The 27825-nt window shown below is 36.3% G+C and overlaps 1 protein-coding gene across 2 annotated transcripts in view; it reads right to left on the bottom strand.

The window, feature by feature from the left end:
- Positions 1 to 27825, bottom strand: part of ZNF438 (zinc finger protein 438) — a 145915-nt gene that overhangs the window by 115073 nt on the left and 3017 nt on the right. The gene's annotated exons all lie outside the window — the stretch shown is intronic.

Below are 27825 nucleotides of genomic sequence, written 5' to 3'. Positions count from 1 at the left end.
ACAGGAAGAGGGAGAAGGTGCCTTTCGTATTACTTTATAAAACAGGACTTTTCATTTAGATCAAATGACTTTTTTAATATTCTCTTGCTCATTTCTGAATACACATTATGTTGTTTACACAGTCAAAGTAAAGTGAAAGCTATTACTTTTTTGACTCTATTAGTAGAAGTAATTCTACTCATTCTACTAATAATACTTAATAGGAAAATACTTAAGTATTTTAATAATACTTAAAAGGTTTCAGTTTTATATCAGTATTCAGAAAAGCATCAAAATAGAAAATCACTAAGAAAAACCATTAACAGAAATGGATTGATTGTTTTCATCCAAATCATAGAATCAAAGTAAAGCTTTTGGAAGTTCATTTTGTAGAATTAAATTCTATAGTTGCCATAAACACTGAGTTGTTAATGCTTAGTCATGCTCTTAGATGAAATAACGGTTGTGGAAGGTTAGGTTCCTGGAACTCTCTGGTCACATTTTCATCAACTGATCAAACATAACCTTGTTTACTGTTTAAAGCCATTTTAATATATTGCTGATTAATTAACATTGAAATCAATTAATAGCACTAAATCTGAGTGAAACTTTTTTAAAAAACACATTGTTCTCTATAATTGTGCATCACTGCCTTCCTGCACTTAAGAACACTTTGTAATACTTTGACCCTATACCTGTGAACCATTTTGGACACCAACAAGAAGCACAAATGTGCAAAAATTGCCCCCACAAAAAGGGCATTTGTTTATAGAATGAAAGCCAAAAAAAGGCAAAGAATTGTTTTGTTTATCCCAGCTGAGAATGAGTGTTGATCAATCCAAATTTTTTGTCACTCAGCAAAATGCCTATGAATCACTACAGTAAAAGGATCATGCATATTGATTTTGGAGTTACAATAAATTTTTGTGGGTAGAATCCACAAAATTGGAATATGTGAATAATGATGATGGATTATATTTGCTTTTACAATAATAACAAATACAAATTTTGGTCAATCACAGTGTCTTAGAGTAAAACCAATGCTCTTACTAATTTTCAATAATATGGAACAAAAATAAACTTGGGCATGCTTGTGAGAATTCTCAAATTTTTATTACTTGTTTCTAATTAATTTCTTACTAAGTTAACATAGTTTTACAATACTACATGACTCAGAAATATGAAAATTCTCAATTTTCCCAAATAGTAAACAGTGTGAAGGGTTTCAAAGTTTATAACCATAATATTAAACTTTGAAGACCATATATAATTTTATGACGCACAAAATAACACAAGCATACTTCACAATGATATTTCATAAAGCTACTGAGACCCAAGATTAGGTAAAATTATGATTAAGAAACTAAGTTTTACTGAGAATTCCATTTACATTCCCTTTAAAGTCAAGAAAATCAATATAGGCTAGTTTAATTTTATTTTAATATACATGGTAATATTTTAATGATTTTTATGAAATAAATTTTAAATAGTTTATTAGGCCTATTTTATACACTTAGCTATATAAAACCAATTTTCAGTCAACAACAAAAAAAATTTTTACCAATTTTAAGGATTCCTAAATTCTCAAAAGAGTAATGAATTAAATGGCTCACTTAAGCATAATGGTTAATTTTATGTGCCAACTTGCCTACATTGTGATGCCTGTTTGTTTAGACTAACATTCATCTACATGTTGCTGGGAAGGTTTTTAAGGATGTGATTAGCATTTACTACCTGTTGACTTTAAATAAGGCAAATTACTCTCCATAATGTAGTGTGTTTCATCTAATCAGTCCAAGGTCTTAAAAGCAAAGACTTAACTTTTCCAGGGAAGAAGCAATTTTGCTTCAAGAAAGTAACACAGAAATCTTAACTGATTTCCAACATGGTAGGCTCCTTTTAAATTTTATACTTAAGAGTGTGCCATCAACTCTTACCTAAATTCCTGTTTGGTGGCATACCCTACAAATTGCACTATTACCTGCTCCCACAATCACATAAGTTTAAAATAAACTAGATGAGTGATGAGTGAAAGACAGATGGGTGGATGGGCAAATGGACAACCTACCTAGGTTAGTAGATAGACAGGCAGGAAGGAATATAGATGAGAGAAAGACAAAGACAAAGAAAGAAAGATAACCTACTAGTTCTGTTTATCTACAGTAATAACTATACTAGTGAGGGACATCTGAAGTATCAAGGAACTCTACACAATGACAGTTGTCCCCTGATAAGAGTGGGCAGTGAGGGGAAGGGCTTTATTTTAGGAAGCATGTAATTAAACTCATTAACATTACCTTTAAAGAAGAGAATCCAAGCTTCTAGGGTCATATGCTCTTATCCTAAATGACATCATAAAATAAAATAACCCATCTTATTGAGAATAGGCCATATTTTACTACTATTTATACTTCTTTTCTAGCAAGGGACCTTAGAGAGTGAGAAGATACTTTAGAATATTACAAAGTAAAGATTTTATGTTGCTAAATGAATGTGTCCAAAGACACTGTAATTTCTAAATGCTACAAAGATAGGTAGAGTATACAAAAAAAAATGTCTTCCAAGATTTCAATAATCACAGTGCTACTAACAGTATTAATGATGTCTTTCTGAGATAGTTGCATGTATATTACATGGGATAAAAATACATAAATGCGGCCCTCCCTGGTGGCACAGCGGGTTAAAGCACAGCACTAAGAAGCTAAAGCCACTTCCGCATGAGTTCGATTCCCGCCTACCCCGGAGGTGACCACATGGAGGTGACCCACCCGCTGCTCCCCTCAGCAGTGTGCTTCGTCGATCTGCCTGTTCTGCTCCCACTCTGTCTCTGGTGAATCCTCTCACCCTCCGCATCTCTGGCCTGTACCCCAGTTCTGTACAAATAAATAAATAAATATTTAAAAAAAAAATACATAAATGAATTATTATGGGGTTTTCTAAGTCTAAATCATCTGAGTCATTAAAAACTAGGAAGCATATGGGGATTACAACTGAGATGAAAAGTGCACAAAATGAAGAATGATGTAAAAAATAAAGAAAGAAAAATATAAAAAAGAAAAACGATGAAAAACAGGATTCTTAGCACAAAGGCAATACATATAGATGGATGATTCTAATAACCTGTAATCTAGAGTTTTAATTAGGAGTATTGATATGAATTATGCACAATTTTTATTTTATCTTATATATGAGCATGTATATGAGTTGTTTTCAGGAAAGGCCTAGAAACAACCACCAATCCATTAATAATGAGTTTCCCTGAATATTGTTTGGAAAAGCAGCAAGCACACAGATACCCTGGGGCTTCTAGGGAGTTGAGAAAAGGTAAACCACCTCTTAGAGGCCAGCAGTAAAGCGCATACAACAAGGCCCTGGCCCCCAGATGAGCTTAGTTTGTTGGGTGGGGGTGTGTGGAAACACTCCATACACACCACTAACTGCTGCAGCTGCAGCCCAGGGGTCCATAGCCCAGAGGGAAAGAGCACCTCCAGGAAGCCCATGGGGAGTGGAGATAAGGTAAACCCTCAACCCAGAGATGGGGGTAGGGGGGAGTGTGCTCAGCTAGGCCCAGCCCCTCAACTGGAGCTATGGACCCATTAACCACTGCTGCCTCAGTCCAGGCAGACCACGAATGCTGGTCAGTGTGCTCCAGATGCATTATTGTTTGGAAAAGCTGCATGTGCATGGACACACTGAGGCATCTAGGGAGTAGAGAAAAGGTAAAACTCCCAGAAAAGGTGAGCTAAAAAAGTGTGTGCAGCCAGTGTTAGGGTGTGTGGCACAGAGTTTGAGAGAGGAGCTCAGTACCCACAGTGGCGGCAAGACTTATCTTGGAACATACCAATGTTAGGACTTTAAACACTGGACAGTGCTTCAGGGCTGGCACAGCACTGAACGTGAGCTCCGGTGCTGAAGCTGAAGCTCCCCTCCTACCCGGTCTATTTCTTGGAAAAACAGAGGGAAAAGCACAGTTCTGAAAGTTCAAAAAAGTTCACAGTTCTGAAAGTAGCTGACATCACATAGTGCCTAGAACAAAATCAACTACTACCTATTGTTGGAAATCAGGGTCCCAAGGTTCGCTTGATCCAATAAGATAGGGACCTCATGAGCCCCTTCTTAAACTAAGTAAATACAGAACAAGTGAATCTCAAGCATCAGCACCCATCAATCCAGCCACAACCTCAACACCCTTGTGGAGATCTGAATTGACCATCAGTTCGAGGAAAATCAAGAGGTTCACCTAATAGAGATGCCGGGCATTATCAGCGCTACAGTGACACAGCACATAGCACAAATTAGAAGGCAAACCTCAGGGAGACGGAGAAAAGCAAACAACCAAACAAGTCCCCAGAGGGACTCACCATTCAGGGAAAACTGACAACCAGAACACAATAACAATGACATGGAGGAGAATTTATCAGAGAAAGAATTTAAAACTACCATGATCAAAATACTGAAAGAAGTCATAAAGGAAAAAAATTATGTGAAGAAAATAAATTAATGATCAAAAGAATGAAACTTAGTCCCTAACGAGGGAAATGGAAGAAATCCAAGAAATTAAAAGATCAATGGAAGAGCTAGAGAACTCTGGGGAAAGCAATGAAAACAGAAAAGATGAAATGGAAGAATGAATCAGTACTCTTGAAGATACAGTAATAAAAAGAACCAAAACAGAAAGTGAGAGAGAAGTGCGCAGGGAAAAAAATGGGCAAACAATGCAAGAAATATGTGACTCAGTGAGGAAAGAAAATATATGAGTTATAGGAATACCAGAAGAAGGAGAAAGAAATATAGAGACAGAGTAAATATTTGAGAACTTCCCAAACATGAAGGAGATGAAAATAGACATATAAGAAGCAAGAACAGCTAACTTTCATGATGAAAGAAAAAATAAAGTAAGATAAATAATAGTAAAGCTCTCAAGAATCGAAGACAAAGAAAAAATAATGAAGCTGACAAGAGGAAAGAAAGAGATAACATACAAAGGACTGACATCAGACTTCTCTGAAGAAATACTACCAACAAGAGAGTGGAGGGATGTATTCAGCAAACTCCAAAACAAATGTCAACCAAGGATACTTTACCTGCAGAGATCTCCTTCCTTTATGAAGAAAAAATAAGGATCTTCGCAGACAACAAGAAACTCAAGAAATTTGTTATGACTAAACCCCCAACACCAAAATACTACACAAAGCCCTAAAGCTAGAACAAACAGACGAATGAATAAGAAGAGCAGATTAAGGCAAGGAATAAATACCCAAAATGAAACACAGCTGCCAAAAAAGCATAAACTGACAGTGTTTACCGTGAGGGTATCTGCTTTATAAAAAATACAAAAGAAAGCTCTTCAGGCTAAAAGTAAAGTACACCACTCAGTAATCTGAAACTGCATAATAAACAGAGCCAATAAAGTTAATTAATACATAACTACAAAACACTATCAAGCCTATTTCTTCCCCTTTCTTACCTTAACTGATTTCAATCAATAAAACAATGTGCATACAATTCTATTATTGGGAAAATAATATATGCAATTTTATGTAAATTTGACAATACAGGAATTAGATGAAAGCAAAATTATACTAAAGTTAGAATATAACACCATATGGACACACAAATCCACAGGAATATAGCAAGAGAATGAAAAATCACAAGGGCATGGCTAGTTCACAAGGGCATGGCTAGTTCTACAAACAGGTAACACTCTCCATTCTTTCCTGGTTTCATTAAGAAACAGGTAAATATTATAATAAAATACTATTAGGTTCCTAGAATCCATAGACAGAATATGTGTAATAATAGTAACAAATTCTAATTTTATTCTTTTCTGGAAAGCCTGAAGGATGAAGGATCTTTTTTTTTTTTTTTAAAGATTTTTATTTGTTCATACAGAACTGGGGTACAGGCCAGAGGCTCAGGGGCGGCGAGAGACTTCACCAGAGACAGAGTGGGGAGCAGAACAGGCAGATCAACGAAGTACACTGCTGAGGGGCTGAGGGGAGCAGCGGGCGAGTCAGGAGAGGTCTGCCACGCCATGTGGTCACCTCCGGGGCAGGCGGGGATCGAACTCATGCTGCTGTGGCTTTAGCTTCTGAGTGCTGTGCTTTAACCCACTGTGCCATTAGGGAGGACCAGGATGAAGGATCTTAACTAGACTAAGCAAATCATAAGATTTCTATAACCCTTGTCACAGACTTGTTTGGAAATAGGTATTGCTTTTTTTTCTTTCACTCTATTGAGGTTTGCCCTATTTTCTTATTACAAATAAGGCTGAGAAATTTGAAAATTGTATTTTGTCTAGACACACATCACTCTTCTTTTTGTGTTTTACTGTTTCACTTCTTAAATTCTTCCTGCCTTACTGTATTGATTACAACAGAACCTTTGCTGCAAGGAAGAAAACCTGCTCAGTTACTTGCATTCTAACAGTACTTTGTGTGTGTGTGTGTGTGCGTGCGCGTGTGTCTGTGTGAGTGAGTGAGCACATATACACAAGTCTTGTGTTGTGTATGCATGGGGACACTGGCATCTGGATAACACATGGGTTTAAAGATTCCTAACCCAAGTTTCCTTTTACTTCTGTGACCTAAAAAGGTCTTGGCGAATAGGCTTGAGAAACCAGATGTCTCTTTGCCCCTACAGAATACACAACCAATGAATGATGATTTGTTGAAGGCCTAGGTCAATTCTGCTAAGAGGCTCAAGGTTTTTTTCTCATTATAAAAAAAGTCACAATAGAAAAGGAAGCTATGACCTAAATGTTTCTGTTAGTGTTTAGAAATGGGGCCTTTGGGAAGTTAGGGTTAGATTAGGTTATAGGGCAATAGGACTAGATCCTATGATGGGATTAGGATCCTAATAAAAATTCACACTTTCACCATCATGATGAAACAGCAAAAAGGAGCTGTGTACAAGCCAGAGGGAAGCCCCTCACTAAGAATCAAATCTTCAGGCATCATAATTTTGGATATCCCAAACTCCACAGTAGTGAGAAATAAATGTTTATTGTTCATATCATCCAGTCTATAATATTTTACTATAGCATCCCGAACTAAGACAAGTGATACTTCTTTTCTTTCTGTCTTGGGAGTTTTGAGGTGAGAGTGTAAGTCTCAGAGCTGAAGCTGTCTGATATGTTGAGATGGCTACGGGACAAGACTGACAACAAAGGCTGTCATCCAGAATGGTATAATGGAAAGAAAAAACCCTGGAAGTCTGATGATAGCATTTTGCTGCTATGTGAATCAGCTACAAAATTTTCTCTCTCCTCCAGATTTCTAGCATCATGAGATTATAAATTTACTTATTACTTAAAGTATTTTCAACTAGAGGTCTTAGTTACTTGCCAGCTGAAAACAATCTTACCTATATGGAAAGATACTTTTTCTGAGTTTGGTGTGGAGAAATTAACTTTGGTTACTGCACAGAAATTCCAGGGAATTTCAACTTGAAATTTCACTTATGAGACAAAATGAAGCTCAAATAGAAATAGGTCTATTTTATAGAAAGACTTCACTGAATAGCTTTTAAAAACTTACCATTTTAATGATAACAGAAGCTAGGAATAAAGATGATGTGATATTAAGTTCATAGATCTGATGTGTCTTTAAAAACTAGACATTCTGGGCTCTCTCTAGTGGCACAACAGGTTAAAGCACTGCATTATGAAGCTCTGCCAAGACACTGCAGCACGAGTTCGATCCGCAGCCAAGGAGCTGACCCAGACAGCATGGCAGGCCTCTCCTGAACCACCCACTGCCCACCTCAGCAGTGTACTTTGTCAATCTGCCTGCTTTGCTCCCCACTTTTTCTCTGGTGAATCCTCTCACCCACACCTCTGGCTTGTACCCCAGTTCTATAGTTCTATAAGCATAAATAAGTAAATAAATAAAAAAAAAACTAGGCATTTTATTATTTACTATTTATTTACTATTTATTATTTACTTTCCATTTGACTTCAATAGGGAAATCATGTCAATTTCTTTTAGTTTTATAACAATTTTCATGTTAGTTTCATTTCTCATATTTTAACAGTCTATCATACTATACTGTCATATGGTTTAGAAAGGGATCCTTTAACTTTAAAGAACAATCTGAAAACCAAACCATTTTTGAAGGGATTTCTATTTTTATTTCCATACATTTTCTAAATCTTTTCAAGAAAAGGAAACAACATTTCAACACATCTGTATAATGATATTTGTATTCATATCAGTGGTTGGCAAAACAACACTGTAGTAAACAACAGAAAAAGCATGATTTGAACACAAATAACGAAAAGTACTAGAGCTATGTATGTCTAAGCAGTTTCCAAATTGGAAAAAAATTGTAAGGAAGTTTTTGAAGTCCAAAACATTTTTCTTAAAGAAACAATGTTATTTTCTGTCATTCCATACTACTTTATTCCATAAAAACCTTATGAAATCATATATATATATAAGGCTATTGTTTGAACTACACTGAAGCAGAATACTTTTTCCTTTGGAAAGCTGTATCATTTTCTCTCTCCACTTTCTACTAGGTCCCAGAGAAACAGAAAAGGGCTCCACCTTTCCAACCTTATCCCATTACTCTCTACTCCCCACACTCCATTTCAAGTTACCTAAATGGCCTCCTCCCCTCCAACTCATAACTGTTATGCCCTTCCCTTCCTCTTCTAAGTTACCTCCATTCAGTCTTCTGGTTTCAGCTTAAATGCTGTTTCCTCAGGAAGACTATCCCTAGTTCCAACATTGAGTCATGTGTCCCTGCCACACTTCCCAGTCACAGTACTGATCACACTGTACTGTAAGCACTTTTCCCATATCCTCTGTAACCTCCATGTCAGAAATACATTTTGTTTGCTATTATTTCAACCCCACATCTTGAAAAAATGGATAGCATTTTGACAAGAGGTATGAGCATGTTTCATACCTCTTGCTTATCTGAATACATTTTCGTAAGAAAAGATTCTACCTTAATTTTTAAACTGATCTATAGAATATTTAACTCGATCGATGGTCATTAGCAAAGAAGAAAGGAATTAGTCATAGGTAGGAAACTACCTAATTTCTTTCCCATTGCTGGTTTATAGTTTAGATGGCAGATTAATATTCTACCAAATAGGAATAGGTAAATTTTCTAGTATTACCTTTATGTTTTTCTTGTAGGAAATGCCATTCATTCTCATGTTTTAGTATACGCAATGAAATGCTCACTCCCAAATTTGTATTCCTAGGCCTGATTTCGCACTTGAGTTAAAGATCCAATTTCCAGATCCAATTGCATGGTTTATCTGAAATTCCCATAAGCACCTTACTCTATCCCCCAGATACTTCCAAATTTTTTATATCTGTGTTTCTCATTTTAAGTAATAGAATCACCATCTAGTACTGCAGTCTGAAATTCCAGTTACCTTGCTACTTAAATACTGATCCATGGGTCAAAAAGTGTTGTCATTATCTGGGATCTTTTTAAAAACAAACAAAACACTGAATTTTGGCTCCATTCCAGATCTGCATGAGTCAGAATTTATTTTGTTAAAAAAAGATCCCCAGCCAATTCAAATGCACTTTAAAATTTGAGAAACACTGATCTTCTCCTCCCCACCCCACACACCAATTCTATCACTAGCTCTGTACAATGTCTCCAACATATTACTTTTTAATAATTTCTGTTCTCATTGCTCTGATTTAAGTCATCATCTCTATCTGAAGACTTAAATGTAGATCTCATTCTCCAGCTCATTTGTTCTCATCCAGAATTCCAGGAGACATCCTGATGTACATGTATGAATTCTGAGCAAAGACATACAATTGGTCATCCATACCCAGGAACACACATTAAAGTGTCATGTAAGAAAGCATACCAAAAAAAAAAAAAAAATTGAAGTAGAAAGGGTTAAGGAACACTCTTCACTTATCTCCTCATTGTAAGTATTCTTCATACAAGACATAGTAGACTAATTTATATACCTCTCAAGAATCTTTCAGACTTCTGAACACATATATTTCCATACCTCCATCTTCCCATTTGTGTTTTTCCCTATTTTCCTCTTCTTTTAGCAAAAAAATTTGCTCCTTTCTGAAGTCCCTCTAAAGACTCATCGCACCAGTTTCCTTGGTAATAATTATGTTCCCATCCCCTATATCCCACTACATTTTGTTCATCATGGTTTCCATGGTCACCTGCCTTCCTGGCCAAACAAGGCCATCCTTAAAAGTATTCTGTACTTCAATAATGGCAGATGGTAGCAACTTGAAAAAATGTTAACATTATCAATTACCATTTATACCTGACATCATCAAAATCTGTAGAACATATCACTAATAATGTCGATGCATGTATAAGTACCAGGTAGTTATAAGAAAATAAAATCATATATGTGTGTGTGAGTGTATGTATATGTATATATGTGTGTGTGTTTGAATGTGTGTGTGTATGTACACATGAGTAGGGCAATCTTGTTCAACAAAAACCTAATCTATCCCAACACCAATATCCACCTTACTTCAGCTAATAGTGGTACAGCATCTAATGAAGGCAAGTCTACTGATACCTATGTTCTATCCACTTGGTCACAGTACATGACTTATAGTAAGAGGACTAACACTTGTAAGATTAAAGTAGAAATGGCTGTACTGGGTGTCTCATTTATTCTTCCTGTGGGATCTCTCATTTCTTTGAGTAACAATCCTGCAACTTTCTGTGTCTCTCAATGATCTATCACAACCTGCTTCTTGGAGGGTTTTAGAAAATACTTGCTATTTGCTAAATCAATAATTTACCAATACTTGCTATTCTGCCATACTTGAAAAGGATGATAGAAGAGTTGCTACAGAGAGGCATTTTCATAATGTGAGGAGGAACATCAGAATACAGTGGATGGGCACCATATTCTCCAACCTCACTTACATGTGGCTGCCTTACACTACAAGTCCCAGGACCCCATGTAGGGGAGTTACTGGACACTGGCAGCAAAGCCGAGGGATGTAAATAACATGAAAGGCAGGCAGGCAGTCCTGGCGCTTTTTTTCCCCTCTGGCTTCTGCATCCCAACTTGCTCCTGGTACTACTGGGAAGAAGACCTGAAAGAATAGGAAGACACATGGAGGAGAAAGTTGTAGAGACACTTAAGAGACATCTGGGTAGGGAACACATGGGAGACAGGCAATGGCAGTTGTTATCTTGATTTGTGTATTTTTTGCAACTCTCCTTCCCAGATTTGCTTGGACCCTTTTACTGCTTTTGGGGGTTCTCTCCCAATAGACACCTTAGATTTGCAGCAAGCTTACAAGCCTCAACAACTCTGCTTCTTGCTGACCCTATTTGGTTTGGCATTTGTCCACAAGGGGATGGGTAATTTGGGGGGTTTTATTGGGAAACTCTTTTTAGGAACATCCTTTCTTCTCTTCCCTTTCTATGCACACTAATTCCATTAAAGATCTATCACACTAAGAGCCTACCTGTTTGCACATGAATGGCCAAATCTTTTTAGAGGATGCAAGTTTGAATGTTCTGGGGTAATCCTCAGTTGCACACTAACAATGTGAAGACACTGGCTTGCTTCCTCCACACATTACAACCTGTAAAGAAAGTGAACAATCCACAAGGGATGACCAAATTACTACTGGGTGGACGGAAAGGGACAATGTGACAGATCTGATAGGAAAATCTGAAATATCACTGTGTTCTGAACATTACTACTGGGCACTTGCAACCCAAGAGAGGCAGGGACAGCTGCAATATGGAGCCCCTCAGTTGCTGATGACTTAAGAGCTCAAGTCCCCAGCAGGGATTTTAGAACTCAGAGACAGTGCTAGAGAGAGGGATAATACACAGTCAGTTTACAGAATGGAGGGTCCTACCTCTGGAGAAATATAGGAATAGAGGAGCTGAGATTCACAACAGAACACAAGAGTATTTGATAACAATTGCAAAAGCTAAGTTATATCCAGGTAGCAATAAGTTATATTGCAGATAGAAAATGGGTACCCATAACAGAGAAATAAAAACGTTCCATACCCCAAAACTGGGGAGCTTGAGGACAACAGATAGTTTTGGCAACTGACCACATGGGATCTATGTAAGATAGTGATTTTGTATCAGGTACAGGTTTCATAGACTCTGCCCCCACACCAGATACTGGAACTACAAATCCCATCAGTACCAAGGAGAAGCACACTGGGACATGAGGGCGGAGCTGAGTAGCCAGGTAAGGATAAAACCTAACATGTGGGCGGGCTCTGGGCGTCACTTGGCCTGCTGGTTCGCGGCTGGTCATTTTGGCTCTCGATAGGTTTTCAGCATGCTGGTGGAGTTCAAGTCAGCAGAACTGGTAGGACATTCTAATTAACTTGTATTTCTCTCCCTCTTTCCCTGGGTTGTTTCCTTTACCTTTCTCTTTGTAAATAAACCCATTACTGAACCTTTTTGCGTGTGTCCATAATACAATTAAATCTTAAGCGTGGGGGTGAGGACCTACAGACAGGCAACCCATTTCACATTGCGGTGCCCTGTAACAATTTTATTTGAGCTGGTAGTTCCAGGAAAAGAACAGCTGGAGCCTGAGCCAATGGAGAAGGCTAAATGGCTTACCCTTGCATTTGTACAAAACAGGCTCTTCTCTACTCCCTTGAGGTTTGTTATGCAAACCTACCTCACCCCATCCAGAGCTAAAGCTGGGATAACTTAAACAGTCCTTACAGCAGTTAATCAGACCTTAAAGTTCCAAAACCTTGGCAACAGGAACAAACACCTTAGGGCAAAGCTCTCCACTCAAAAGGTAAAGAGAAAAACATTCCAGCCACAACCTCAACCCTATCCCAATCAGAATCCTGTATCTGTGCTACAACTATTTTAAGAGAATATAGAGAGGTTGGTACAGGAGGCAACCTTTTGTGGAAGGCACTGCAAACCTTGAGAAAGACAGGCCCTCATTCATCTGCAATTAGAATCAGGGCAATAGTCTACAGTGAGACCTAACAGCTCTCAGCTCTCAGAGATCATTCTACTTCCTGCCCACACTACCAGGAAAAGTATTACAACTAGTAGAACCCACATACCAGAGTTGAACCACAGCTAAGATGTTGATGCTATCCTAAGATTACTGAGGATGCTCTGTCTAAGGAATTAGCCTAGGGGAAGAGTTCACTGGAATGTTCCACCCAACTCTGGGCAACTGCAGTACTGGAGGTGTCTGACCTTGGTGCTCACTACTAGCAATTTTCTGGCACCCTGTTGCCTTGCCTCCTATCTCCTACCCACTGCCAGCACTGGAGCTCCCATTATCCAAAGAGGTGGAGAAACATCAACCTATGAAGCAGCAGACACCCAAGGACCCCAGGTAAATAGTTTGGGGTTATATCCTGCAACCTATTAACAAATATAAGCCAACTCACCAAGACAAAGAAAATTCTATCTCCACCCATAATAACTAAAAATGACTGAGGAACATACCACAAACAATGGAACAACAAAAAACCTGAAAGCCCAAATCCACCAGAACTGCAAAATCTGCTAATGAGGACTTTAATAGTTTTAACTGTGCTTGTCAAGTAAGAAAAATAATGGATCGACAAAAGCAGGAACACAATAAGGATAGAGAAAACATAAAAATGTTTCGAATAGAAAAGCAGACTTACACCATATCTAAACTAAAATATATAATAAAGGGCTTCAATAGCAGGCATACACATTTAGCTAATAGGATCAGTAAATTTGAATGCAAAGTGGCAAAATAGACCAGCAAAGACAGAAAGTAATCAAGAAGAATGAAAGCTGTAAGAGCTCTTTGGGACAATTTAAAAAGAAACAGTATCATAGGGACACCAAAAGGAGATGAGAAAAAGGTTTACAAAATTTATTTAAAGAAATAATAACCAACTATCTCCCAAATATGGGAAAGAAACATGATTATCTTGATCCAAGGGACCAAAAGAGTACCAAACAAAGTAAATCCAAACTGCCACTCCCAAAACACATTACAGTAACACTACTAATAACTGGTGACAAGGAAAAGTGTCCACAGAAAAGAGTCACATATAAGGCAACAACTGTGAGATTACCCACCACATCTGAGTAGAACATTGCAAGCAAGAAGGAAATGGCAAGAAATACTTAAAGCCCCCAAGGAAAGGATTTCAACCTAGATTATTTTATTCAACCAGTCTATCATTCAAGACTGAAGGAAAAATAAGGAGCTTTATAAAAAAAAATATATTTAAATACTATATCACCACCAGGGCCTCCCTGGTGGCACAGGGGTTAAGTCTCAAGCATGTAACAAAAAAAAGAAAACTACCTTCAAATACCGTATGATTCAACAATCCACTTTTCAGTTTCTATTCAAATACAAACTCATCAATGCAAAAGTAATTTATATGTTCCACATTGTTTACTGTGCCATTATTTACAATAGCTAGGATATTGCCCACTCTATCAGTGCCCACAAATAGAATACTACATAAAGATGATATGGTATGTATATATAAAGGGATACTATTCAGTCAAAAGGAAAAGTGTAATTATTGCTGTTTATAGCACAATGGAAGGAACTTGAGGGAAGAATGCAAAGCAAAGTAAGTCAGAAAGACAAAGACAACTGGGTGACCTCACATACATAAGGAAACAAAGTGGAAGAACTGATAAAGCAATATAACTAGTAGATACTGATAAGCAAATTGAGATTTCTGAGGTTAACAAGGAAGGGGGAGGAAGATACGTTCAAAGAGGTATGGGGTAGGGGGTATGGGGGACTAAAAATGAAACCAGTGAAAGGAAATGGGTGCAGTTCAAAAATACAGTAAAATGAAGGGGACAACATCTGAGAGGAGAAAGTATGCATTGTACAAAAATGAACGATGATGTAAATACACACACACACATATGCATATATACATATACGGGTATGTTAGAAATCACCAACTGAACTGTTCAAAGACACAGGCGTAGTTCATTCACTTCTGTAAAATTTAGATTAGTTGTTAGAATATATTCAAAAATTTTGTCATAACAAATGGTATATTTATGAAATGTATTATATATACATTTAAATGATACAAGGTTAAATATATTCTTCTTTAGCATTACAGCATAATTGTACATTATGCTGGTTTTACAGAACAGAACATTTCATCTAACCATAATGTGTATATCTGTTTTAAAACATTTTGCATAGTAGGTGCTCATTAAAAAAATACAAGTAATTAAAATATATACATATATGTATATATATATACAAATGTGTATGTATGTATATACATTTGTGTACATATATATAACTCAAAGTGTAACGGCGTGGTCCCCAGGAAAAGGGGAAGTTCCATATTCCCTACCCCCCCACCCCACCCCGCCCCGAAGGAAGGTGTAGCTGAGCAGAGAAGAGAAGGAATCTGAAGAAGAAGGAAGCAGGATGGAAAGCCAGAAGAAAACCTGAGGAAGCCACATGGAGCAGGGAGCACGTGATGAAGAAACTGTGCTTGTTTCTTGGCCCGATGCTGGTTAAAATAGATGTGGTTGAGAGACCCATGGGGAAGTTTACTATGGCAGTTTTTATCTTAATTTTGATTTTTGCTTTTTTCCTCCCAGACTTGTCTGGCCATGTGTGACCCTTTTCTATGGGTCCCGGCCAGATGGTGCTTTAGTCTTGTGGTAGGCTTTCAGGCCTTGCTTTGGACCAGTCCCTTTGGGGTAGACTTTTACCCATGAGGGGTAAATCAGGTGTTTGATTTAGAAATTATATTCTTTGTCTTTCCTGTATTGTATACTCATTGTATTAAAGTTCCTTTCCATTAAAATTCTTATGTCTTGTCTTGATGTGGCGGATGGCAGAACCTATTCAGAGCAGGTAGGTTGGGAGGTTTAGGGGGTCCCCTCTCTCCCTGCCCTGTAACAAAAGTATATTCCTATGTATTGCCTCATGTAATCTTTTCTAACAACTTTACTGAGATATGACACATTACACACTTCATTTTAAATTTTAAATTCATGAAAACCAATGAATTATACAACTTAAAGTATATACTTTTATTGGCTTTAATAGATTCAGCTTTGTTAATCTATCACCACAATTCCAGACTGTTTTCATCATCTTCCAAAAGGAACTTTGAATCATTAAGAGTGACTCCAAGTCTCCCCCTTCCAAATCTTCCAGTGCACTAATCTTGCCTATTCTGAACCTTTTTGTATGAACAGAATTACAGGTATGTTCCATTTGTCTCTGGTTTCTTTCACTTATCAGGTCTTGAGCTTCAACTGCCTTTGTATCTGGTGCCAATACCCCATAATACTGCTGAGTGCTAGTCCATGTTATTGATAGACCATATTTTGTTACTCTTTCATTAGCTGATGGACATTTGGGTTGTTTCTACTAACTATGCAGGATAATGTTGCTATGAACATTATAACATACAGGAATTTCCAGGGTGTATCTTCAATTCTCCTGCATAAATCTAGGAGTAGAACTGCTAGGTAACTATTTTAATCTCTTAAGAACTGCAAAGCTATGTTTCCAAAGTGGCTGCCCAATGTTGCATTTCCTCCATCAAGGTATGGAGGTTCAATTTTTCAACAGCCTTACCAATACATGTGATCAATCATCTGTGATCACAGCCAGCTAATATGTATAAAGTGTTATCTTTTGTGGTTTTGATTTATATATCCCTATGAATAATGATGTTAATTACTTTTCACATGCCTTTAACTACTTATAAATCTTTGGAGAAATGTTTATTCATGTTCTTTGTCCATTTTCAACTAGGTTATTGGTCCTTATTATTACTGAGTTATATAAATTTGTTCTAAATTCTGAAAACAGATCAATTGTTGAGATTTTTTTATTTGCATTTATTTCCTCCCACTCTATTAATGATGTCTAATCTTCATGAAGGTAGTTGCATTAAATACAATCTATGTACATTTTACAACAGAATTGTCATATCATGTGAGTAGATACTCTGGGCAACTGGCAGACTCAAAAGAAAAACTTAACAGGAGCTGTGCTCCCATTTGTTTTTAATTTAAAGAAGCCACATATTGCTACCAATATTATGACAATACACTCCAGAAAATTCCTTTGTTCAACCCTGATAATGTTGTATATTTATAACAAGACATTATTACCACAATTTCATCAATAGGGTATATTCACTCACTTAAAAAAGTTAAGTACTACATCATAGACTATGGGCTAAGGATGTACCATGTTAATATGACCAAATCATTGCCCTCATTAATCCTACAAGTTGACAGCGTTGTGCAAAATTCCTAACCCCAAACCAATTGCAATCAATCCAAACAAACTTTTTATTTTGCTACTTCAAGATCCACCCTCAATACAGGAACATTACAGAATGTAATGCAAGGGATATCATTTTTCTTTTTTAAATTCAAGATATGAAACTTATTTAATGGCCTATGATGACCTTATTTTGAATACTGGGTTTAGGAGGTCACCACTTAGTTCTTATAAATCTGTCTTATAATGCAGCAATGCTTACTTTAACATTTGCCAAAATGAAAGTTGACTAAAGGAAGAAAATACTCATTTTTAACTTTAACCAGAAAAGTGTAAAAACTTTCAGAGTTTATCATAGCCAGATCCCGCTCCATGCTGGAAAGAAAAATGTCATTATGACTCCCTTAAATATAAAATCAAAAATGAGGAAATGTAAATCCAACTTTAAAAGGTTGTTCTATACTTGTCTATCAAAGTATTCTTAATGCAAAGAAAGGTACCAAATAATCACCAGAAAAATTAATGCACAGCCCTAAAGGTCCACACAAACTTTAAACTTTTTGATTTTAAGGGTCTTCCCTTAAAAGAGTACAAAAGTTTTACATTCTACACTATAATATTTTTTCCTATATTATAAAACACTTAACATTATTAATGAGGCTCAATAAAAGAATTTTCTTGAAGAAAGACAGACTCATGGTCACTAACTTGAACTACCTTAATTTACTGTACAAATTTGGTGAATTAAATAACAGCAAATAAAACAAACACTCGGAAAGTTGAACCATGTCTACATCATAGTTGCTGAGTGCCCTCTGCTCTGGAGGATGTGCTTGCTGCCATTTGCTAACCAGACGTCTAAGGATTAAGCAGCACAGGCTGAACCGGGAAAGCATGACCTGAGGTGATCCCATGGATAAGTCTGTTGCTAGAGAGGCAGCAAAAATTCGTGGAGGGCTTTCCACACTGTGTTGAGAGGCTAGGGGGTTTCTGATGGTGTCTCAGGGTTGCTTCAGGAAATCAAGAATACCCGTAAGTGGAGCACTGCACCTTGACTTTCCTTACCTTCACTTAGCTTACATACTCGGTTTCCATTTAAGGCTTCTAAAGACTGAAGTTAGACAGCACAAAGGTCTAAAAATCTAGATCAAGAAGTCTTGGTCAGGCAGGCAACAATGTGCATCAAATTGAAAAGACAAGGAGAGGACAAATGGGAAAATGGCTAATGAAGCTGGTGAGGAGCAGAGTCAAAAACAGGAAAGGGTGTGGTATAAGCCAAGGGTAGGGGTCAGGCCTTATCCACTGAAAAGAATGTCTATTGTATTGTGCCTGCTTAAAGGAGCAGCAAGGGATCCTTCACCTAGATTGCTGAAATCTTACATTCTAACATGCTGCTTGCAGACCGCAGCCTCTTCTAAACTGTCTAGATTCCTTAACTTCCAGTGTCAATCAATTTTCTATAAAGGAGCCATTGTGAACATTCCATAAAATATGAATCACTCCTCTTACTGAAACCTTTCAATGGCTACCCCATACACTTGAATAAATTCCTAAATCCTTACTGGGGCACTATTGAATCCTGCCTTTCATTGTTATTTATCACTCCTTCACTCTTGCTACACATAGACGTTGGCACTGCTCAAACAAGCTTTCAGCCCACAGCTCTCCCATGCTGCTTCCTCACCTAGATCCATACAGCTCTGTATCTTGACTTTAGGAGACAGTCTGCTCAAAGTACTGCTTCCAGTCTCTTCTAGTTCCCATTATTTAAAACAATACCTGCATCTGTCTCTGCTTCTTTTCCCCCTATTCACTTTTCCTTCCTACCTAAAACTAGGGTCTTTTTTTTTTTTTTACCACTGTTTTAATCTAGTAGCCACACCACACTGTTCAAGGTAGAGTCTAGAAGACAAAAGGTTCAACTTTTACTAAATGATAATAAAAAATACTTGATCTTAAATGTGCTGATGCTTCCAGATTTCTCCCCAAACCCAACTTAAACAGTTTTTCCAAATCAATCAACTATGCTCCAAGCTTCACTTTTTATCGACTTTATAACCTAAGATTTGATCATCTAACTTTTACCACTTCCTGCCTAAACACTCAAATTTCTTACTGGTTTGTCTTTCTCCTAAAATTAACCTGAGGATCTACTTCTCCACTTCCACATCCAGACTTGAAATGAATGCTATAAAAAACCCCAACCATAGATTGGGGCAATTAACAGCATGCGTCCAGTCTCAGTCAGCTTGGTCTGCCCTAGCAAAATACCATGAGTGACTGGAAAAATAGAAATTTATTTCCTCACAGTTTTGGATACTGACACCAGAACTCTGCAAAAGCACAGCTTCCCATCTCAGTAGACCTTGTTCACTGTGGCTCTTCAGTCATTTTTAGACTCCAAATCTGCCCCCACTTTCATATCCCACAAAATCAAATCCAAACTCCCATCACTTTTCTTTTTTAAAGCTTCCTATTCTCCCCTCTGCTCAGCAGCTGACATCACTTCCACAGAAACAAACAAAAAAGAGGTTGTTAGGTCAGACTCCTCGGTTTCCTCCACCCCCGTCAATGACTTGCACACTTTTACCTCTTTCCTGCCAGTGTGGAGGAAGGCTCTGCCTGCATAGAGCTAACCTTGAAACAGTGCTTCAAAACCCAGCCATCTATCCTACCTTCTCAGCAATCGCATGCTAATTGTTTAGCCACTTTGCCCCTCCACATCTCCAACTTCGTTCTTGACTTTTCCTCCATGGCATGGAGATGTTTAAATCTTTCCCGTCACAAAACAAACAGATGACTAAACTAATACATGTCACCAGGCATATTTTGTCACTGTCCTGAATGCCCCTTTCCTGTCAGCAAAGGGTATTGAAAGATAGTTTTAACTATCTTACTGTTTCTCCCAATTTATTACTTACGTCTGCAATCTGGATTTAGCCTACAAATACGAAACTGCTCTTTCGAAAACATGTGACTTAACTGAAACTTCATCCAGAACTTACTAGATCTACCAACTTAACAGTGACATCCTTAATTACAAAATGTTTATCTCTTGATACAATAGCATTATTCTCTCTTGGTATTCTACCATTTTGGACCTTTCTTCAGAGTCTGCTTTGCTATTAACTTGTGATCTGAGAAAAGCCTCATATGTAATGCAGAAATTAACAGCATGAGACCTGTCTCAGTCAGCTTGGTCTGCCCTAGCAAAATACCATGAGTGACTGGAAAAACAGAAATTTATTTTCTCACAGTTCTGGATACTGAAGCCCACAAAGTTGAGTTTTGTTGAAAGACCTTTTCCTGAGTTGCAGAAAGCTACCTACTCTGACTTTCTGGATAAAGAATGCCCTGAGTTTATTTTAACATCTCCATAGGAAGGTATTTTTGAAAATAAAAAATCACCTTGAGAGATCACTTTATAAAAATACCTACTTTTTGTCACAGTTCACGTTCATAAAAAACAAACAAAAATACATGAAATAAATATAGAACTAAAATGCTTTCTAGAAATGATACTATGATATAAAAATTATGGTAATTTGGTCTACTGTATATATGATTTAGCCATTAAACTTTCCAGTACGTTGATTAAAAAAAATGTTAATTTCCAAAATTCAGCATCTCATCTTTCAAAGATGCAGCATCATTAATTTTGGGTGGATTATGATACAACACACTCTCACAAGAGAAAAAAGACTTACCATGATGTTTACAATATCAGTGTATTTCCATAAATAACATTACCCTTCAAGCAAAAATTCTTTAAGCACCCTGGGTCCCAAATATCTTATAATCCCCAAATAGGTAGATAAAATGTAAGTCATATTCCCTGCCCACATTTTACTTAAATTACAAAGAAAAGCAAAATCATAAACATTATATTAGCACAACTGTTAACATAAATGTCTGACATAAATGTGGGGTGGGGTAAAGGGGTAGAGAATGAATGACTACCCAATTCAAGAAAGGAATTATTCTTTGGTGCTGGTCCCAAGCTAAAAATAACTACAAAATTAGTTTTAAAAATGGCCTAAATTATTGATCAACCTTAAAAACTACTTATGAGGTCCACTGAAGTACACAGCTGAGGAAGTCAACCATTGAGTATTGATTCTGCTTCAGTTTTCCTACCGCCGCAAAGTCAGCCAGATCCTAAAATCCAAGTTTAAAGTCAACCATCTCTAAGTTTCTCACTTTCAAAAATCAACCAATCATGTAACATTATGATCATGTAACATTATGTTTTCTCAAAACCTAAGTACATCTGTTTGTTCAAAAGACTGTTTTGCAAGTCTACTCCCTTTTTTTTTTACTAATTATGAAATGTGGCCTTGTTTCAGTTAAACTTATTGTTGAAGCTGTTCCCTCAACAATACAGTAACTTTTATAGTTACTTGGGTATTAATATTTTGCCTTCATAGAGATAAGAAAAATATTTTTGTCTTAATAATCAAAAAGTTTTACAGAAAGTTGGAAATCTTCACTTTTAAGTAAAATTATAATCCTTTTTATCCAATACACAATTACATTAACAAAAAAATCTCTTACCTTGCATTTTCAATCCCAGACCAACCATTTCATAGTATAAATGGTCCAAATCCAACTGAATGAATGTAGTATATGAAACATCAAAATTTATAACCTCTAAAGCTTACATCAAGTATACAAAAATCACTAAATGACAGATCTTAGAAAAACCTGGTAACTGAGGCAAATTTTTAAGTAGGTATTATTTTTGTCTAATGGAAATGACAGTATAGCATAGTTTCATAAACTCTGAAAATCTGAATTCTAAATTCTATATTTCTAGTTGATTAACTTAGGTAAGTTGGTCATCTCATTGCTAAATGTTCCAACTTAGAAAATGACTATCACAAGTTTCTACTACCTGACAAAAATGAGGTACTTATATAAAATAGGATGAATTCTAAAGGTTTCCGAATGGAAAAATTAATCTTTATATTATCACTTCACTTACAGTTAAAATCAAGCCAATTTTAAGTTTAGCTCAGCATAAAGAAAAAATAATGAGTAAAGGTCTCAAATCAGACATAAAAGATGGCTAAACAGAATAAGATGGATTCTATTTAGAAAATTAGAGTAAGTAGGAGTGAAAGATACCTTCTCTTTCTCAGAAAGAAGCATGGCATTCTTATGACCAGAGACACGGAATCTGAAGCAGAGACTGGCACAAACAAATCTAAATTGGAACATTTAGCAATGAGATGACCAACTTACCTAAGTTAATCAACTAGAAATACAGAATTTTGAATTCAGGTTTTCAGAGTTTATGAAACTATGCTGTACTGTCATTTCCTATTTTGACCACTTTTGCAGCACTTCTCCTGTAAAAGTTCCCTTTTTTGGTAAAAACTTTGTAAAAATTTAATAGAATTTTTATGGTTTTCTCCTCTTAACCCATCTATGCCCATTAAATTCTTAGGCCCAGTCAAAAGAACTGAAAAAGGTAGAGGAGACTTCCTCCTCTACAGTGTCAGGGTACCTAATTAATTAGATTAGGCATAAATTTAAGCAAATTTAACCATAGCTCAATGGGAAGAGTCAAAACTAAATAAAACATTGGGTGGCCTTGAGTAAGTAACAATATCTCTAAGCCAGCTTCCTTATCTATAAAATACAAATAATAACTCCATTCCACAGATCAAAAAGACTAAATGGGATAACAAGAACTGATAATTTTAAAAGGGTTCTAAACACCAAAACCTCCAAGTACTAAGCTATTTTTTATGTAACAGTTATTTTACTTATGTATCTATATGAGCACCTCACTGTATTTGACTTAGGGAAGTAGGTTCACACCTCTTTACATGTATGTTACCACAGCATACCCCCCATAATCCTCTACCACAATCCTTTCAGCCCCATTGCACTCTGACCCCCACTCAAGCCTTGCACATCTAATAACATCAAGTCACACTTCTAGGATTTGTAAGGTGACCTGCTACAAAATCAATATTAACATCTACTGCATTCCTATATGCAAATAACAAACAAGAAGAAAACAATCCCACTCACAATCACTAAATACCTAGGAATACATCTAAAAAAGGAGGTGAAAGAACTATTCAACAAAAACTTTAAGACATTGTTAAAAGAAACAGAAGACACAAAGAAATGGAAATATAGTCCTCATTCATGGATTGGTAGCATTAACACTGTTAAAATGGCCAATATACAGATTTATTATAATCCCCTTCAAAATTTTAATGAAATCCTCTATAGAAATAAACATTATTGAAATGTATTTAGAAACACAAAAGACCCTGAATAACTAAAGCAATCTTAATGAAAGAGAAGAAAAATGGAAATGTTCAACTCCCAAATTCCAAAATATACTACAAGGTCATAGTAATCAAAACAGCATGGTACTGCATCAAAACCAGACACAGAATAGAACTGAAGGTCCAGAAATAAGCTCACACTTAAATAGATAGTTATCTATAATAAAGGAGCCAAAATATACAATAGAGAACAGAAAAAAGATGCTAAGAAAACTGGACAGCCATATGCAAAAAAAAATTACATCACACATAAAAATTAAGTCCCAGTGGATTAAAGATTTGGAACTATGATCTGAAAAAATAAAATGCATAGAAGAAAATAAATGAAACACTCTACCATATTGACTTCAATGTCTTCGGGGAGCTGACTCTAATGGCATGGGAATGAGAAGCAAAAATATACAAATGAGACTGAATCAAAACAAAAAGCTTTTGCACATTAAAATTTATAATGAAAATTAAACAAGATCACAGAGAATGAGAAAAAACATTAGCACATCACACATCCAACAAGGAACTAATCTCTATTATCTACAGGGAACACATATGACTGAACAAAAAGAAAGCATCCATTCAAAAAATGGGCAGAAAAGCTAACAGACATTTCTCCAAAGAAGACAACAGATAACCAACAGGCACATTAAAAACAAAAAAGTTTGACATCACTTATTACCAGGGAAATAAATTGAGATACCATGTTATATCTGTGAGAATGGACAATATCAAAACAAAAACAGAAATGTGTTGGTGAGGGTATGGAAAAAAAGGAACTCTCATACAGTGTTGGTGGGAATGCAGACTAGTCCAATCCCTATGGAAACAGCATGAAAATTCATCAAACAGTAAAAGTAGATAAAACATATGATCCAGCAATTTTACTCCTTGGTATTTATCCAACCAATGCAAAAAAAAAAAAAAAAAAAGAATTTGAAGGGATATAGGTACTCCTATGTTCATTGTAGCAGATTTATAATAGTCAAGTTATATAAACAATCTAAGTAGCAAACAAAATGCGTGGAATACCATTTGCTATAAAAAGATGAAATTTGTGAGTTATGATAGCATGGATGGAACTGAAGGGGATTATGCTATATGAAATAAATTAGGAGAAAGGGAAGTGCTGGATGATTTCACTCAATAATCATATAAAGAAACAAAGCAAAGGTACAGACTAAATTTTATTTTATCAGTAACTACTGTAATACAGACAATCAGTTGTTTGATCTAAATCTTTTTCCTAATCTTTTAAATAGTAAGGGTAACGCATGCTCTAGGCACTTCATGGAGTGTTCAAGACAATCACATAAGAAAAATAATGTATGAAGGATTGATGAAGTATATAAACAATCATCTTAACAATGAGAATTAATTCAGTATGTACAAAAGTGAAGCAGGAACTCAAACTAGCAAACCTCTTACAACCCAGGATTATACTGCCCAAATTAAATTAATTTTACTATGAAAAAATATCAGCTAAAAACAAACCAAAAACACTAGACACAATGGCAACTAAAAAAATGTAAGGCGATGGGCTTGAATAATTATTTCCCATGCATTAAGTGAATTAATTCTCCAATGAATTTAAAAGCAGTTCAACACAATCTTCTGTTCAGTCTTCTATCACAACTACCACCTCAATCTCTAAAGCATTAAAAAAAAGAAAATATATATATACATTATAGGTTTTCTCAACATGACCAGTACTGATATTTTGAATTGACTGACTTTTGTCACTAGGATGTCCTGCATATTGAGGAATATTTAGGAGCACCCTAGGACTCTATTAACTAGGTCAGGAACAATGACCTCTCACACAATTGTGGCAACCAAACAGTTTCTTGACATTGCCAAATGCTGCCCAGGTAGGTTGAAAAAGAGGACAGATTTGTCCCCAGATAAACACTGAGCTGAATTCGTACTACTATATTCCACTATTTATCTCACATTTATCTTTCTATGAATTAATACTTATATTAATTTCTACAAATGCAGCTTGAAACTAACAGTTTTGAAATATATATACATATAAAAAAAATACCACCTGTAAGATGGTAACAGCTTAAGAAAAATCAGTGTTAGGAGGGAATTAAGCTTCAATTATCCTTTCCAACATTTGTTTTTACTTAATCCTCTCTTTTTCTTCTTGGGTGTTCTTTTGGAGTGACAACTTGGTTAACCTGTCACTAAGTCTTAGTGACAGCTTAGTCTCCGCCCATTACTTCTCCTTAGTCATTAACTTTTATGTGGAAAGTAAGAATCAAACCTTATACGTTTAATTTCTTAGCAGCCAAATATGAAATTAAAATATAAGTGTTACCTATATTTAAATTAAACATATTCAAATATTTACAATATTAAGTAAAAGTATACAAGCTATCATTCTGATATTACAAAGCTTCCATAACCACGACTTTGTCTATATGTGTATGTACAGATATAAATTTACAAAATATTCAAAAAGTAAAAGAAACTACAAGTAGAACTTTAAAAATTCTACTTAATGCCCAGTATCACTGAGCTAGACATGGTTTTCTACAATAAACCATTTCCAAATATTCATATTAGTACTGTAAAATAGCTTTAAAATTTGCAAATGTTAGTAAAAAATTTAAAAACAACTTGGATTTTTTTTAAGTTATCTAAGATGATATCTACATCTTAAATCTGCTTATCTAAGTTAGAAAGACTCTTAAAAATCAACAAAGCCTCATCTGTCAACAGGCTCTCTAAAAGATATAATTCTAGTATATATCATATATATGGGTTTCTGATATTCATAAGTAGTTTATTGCAATTGTAGTGTTAAGAAATACTAATCAGACCCTCCCTGGTGGCACAGAGGGTTAAAGCACTGCACTAAGAAGCTTAAGCCACTTCCACATGAGTTCAATTCCCACCTACCCCGGAGGTGACCACATGGTGCGGCAGACCTCTCTTGACCCTCCCACTGCTCCCCTCAGCAGTGTACTTCGTCTATCTGCCTGTTCTGCTCCCCACTCTGTCTCTGGTGAATCCTCTCACCCTCCACATCTCAGGCCTGTACCCCAGTTCTGTATGAATAAATAAATAAATCTTTTAAAAAAATAAAGAAATACTAATCATTTCAACTCCATTAATTTTAGGAAAGCTATAATGACAATACATCTTTTCATTTATACTTGTAGAGGGTTCCTGTTACTAAGTGTAATGGACCTAGTTATTCAGGTCATCTCTCTCAATGAAAGGTAAAAAAGCTATAGTCACACATTGTAAGAAAAAAAAATCTAAGATGAACCATAAAAAATAATTCTGCCTATGACTTATCACCAGATCCCTTTTTATGACAAGAAAATATATCTCAATGGTAAAGCAATGACCAGCAGAGAAATTCAAATTCACACTGATATGTGGAACTTCAGCATGATATAGTTCAACTGGTGGAAACAAGCCTAAGCACTTCACACAGTCCATCACCCTCTGTTATGCAAGCTGCAACATTTCAAGCCAACTCCCTTATTTCACTAGTAAATTAGTCAGCACTGAGGTAATAAAACTGGAAAACCTCATCATGCCACATGATAGTCAAATAATAAAATTCATTTCATTTGGTAAAAATTATAGTTGCCAAATAAAACTAATGCAAATATAGTAAAATATTCAAGATTTTGAGTAATTCTTTTCTTGAATAGGACTCTTGGGGAGCCTCAAAGTCATCTTGCAATTGCTTAGGCATGTTTTTGCTCTTTTGACTCTATTATGCCCCATCCCTCAAGTATTTGGGGTGGAGGGTGCTGAAGAAAGCTAGAATGAACTAATCTGCATGTATTTATGCATTTAGTCTACTCTAGCTTTATCTCCATAGGTTCTTCATACTCTCCTCCTCCATTCAAAGCTGTTTTATTCATCATTGAACTCCCAAAACCTAACCAAATGTCCTGTATATAAAAGTCATCCCTAGCATGACTGGGGACTACATATTGAGAAGTAGAAGAGAGAGGTACCTACCTTAATAGACCCTAATGAAAAGTATGTTGGATATTGGCTGCATGAACTAAATCAAGTAATGAAAGACCAGTCAGCACAGCACCACCACTGCCTATGTTCTTTTCTCCAGGTGCCAACCACAGCTCAGATGAGGAAGAGCAGCAGCTTGCCCTTCAGAAATTTAAATTTGTATCTCCAACCCTGACCAGTACTCTGTGCTCCATAGTCACATATCCAACTGTTGACTTAGAAGTAGTTAAAAGAATAAATTGGGCCCTCCCTGGTGGCGCAGCGGGTTAAAGCACAGCACTGAGAATCTAAAGCCGCTTCCACATGAGTTCGATTCCCGCCTGCCCCGGA

The sequence above is a fragment of the Condylura cristata genome, unplaced genomic scaffold (genome assembly GCF_000260355.1).
Source record: "Condylura cristata isolate star-nosed mole 26May11 unplaced genomic scaffold, ConCri1.0 scaffold00030, whole genome shotgun sequence".
In the NCBI taxonomy this organism is placed as follows: domain Eukaryota; kingdom Metazoa; phylum Chordata; class Mammalia; order Eulipotyphla; family Talpidae; genus Condylura; species Condylura cristata.
The sequence above is the reverse complement of the archived record's forward strand: the minus strand, read 5'-3'. Positions and strand labels throughout refer to the sequence as shown.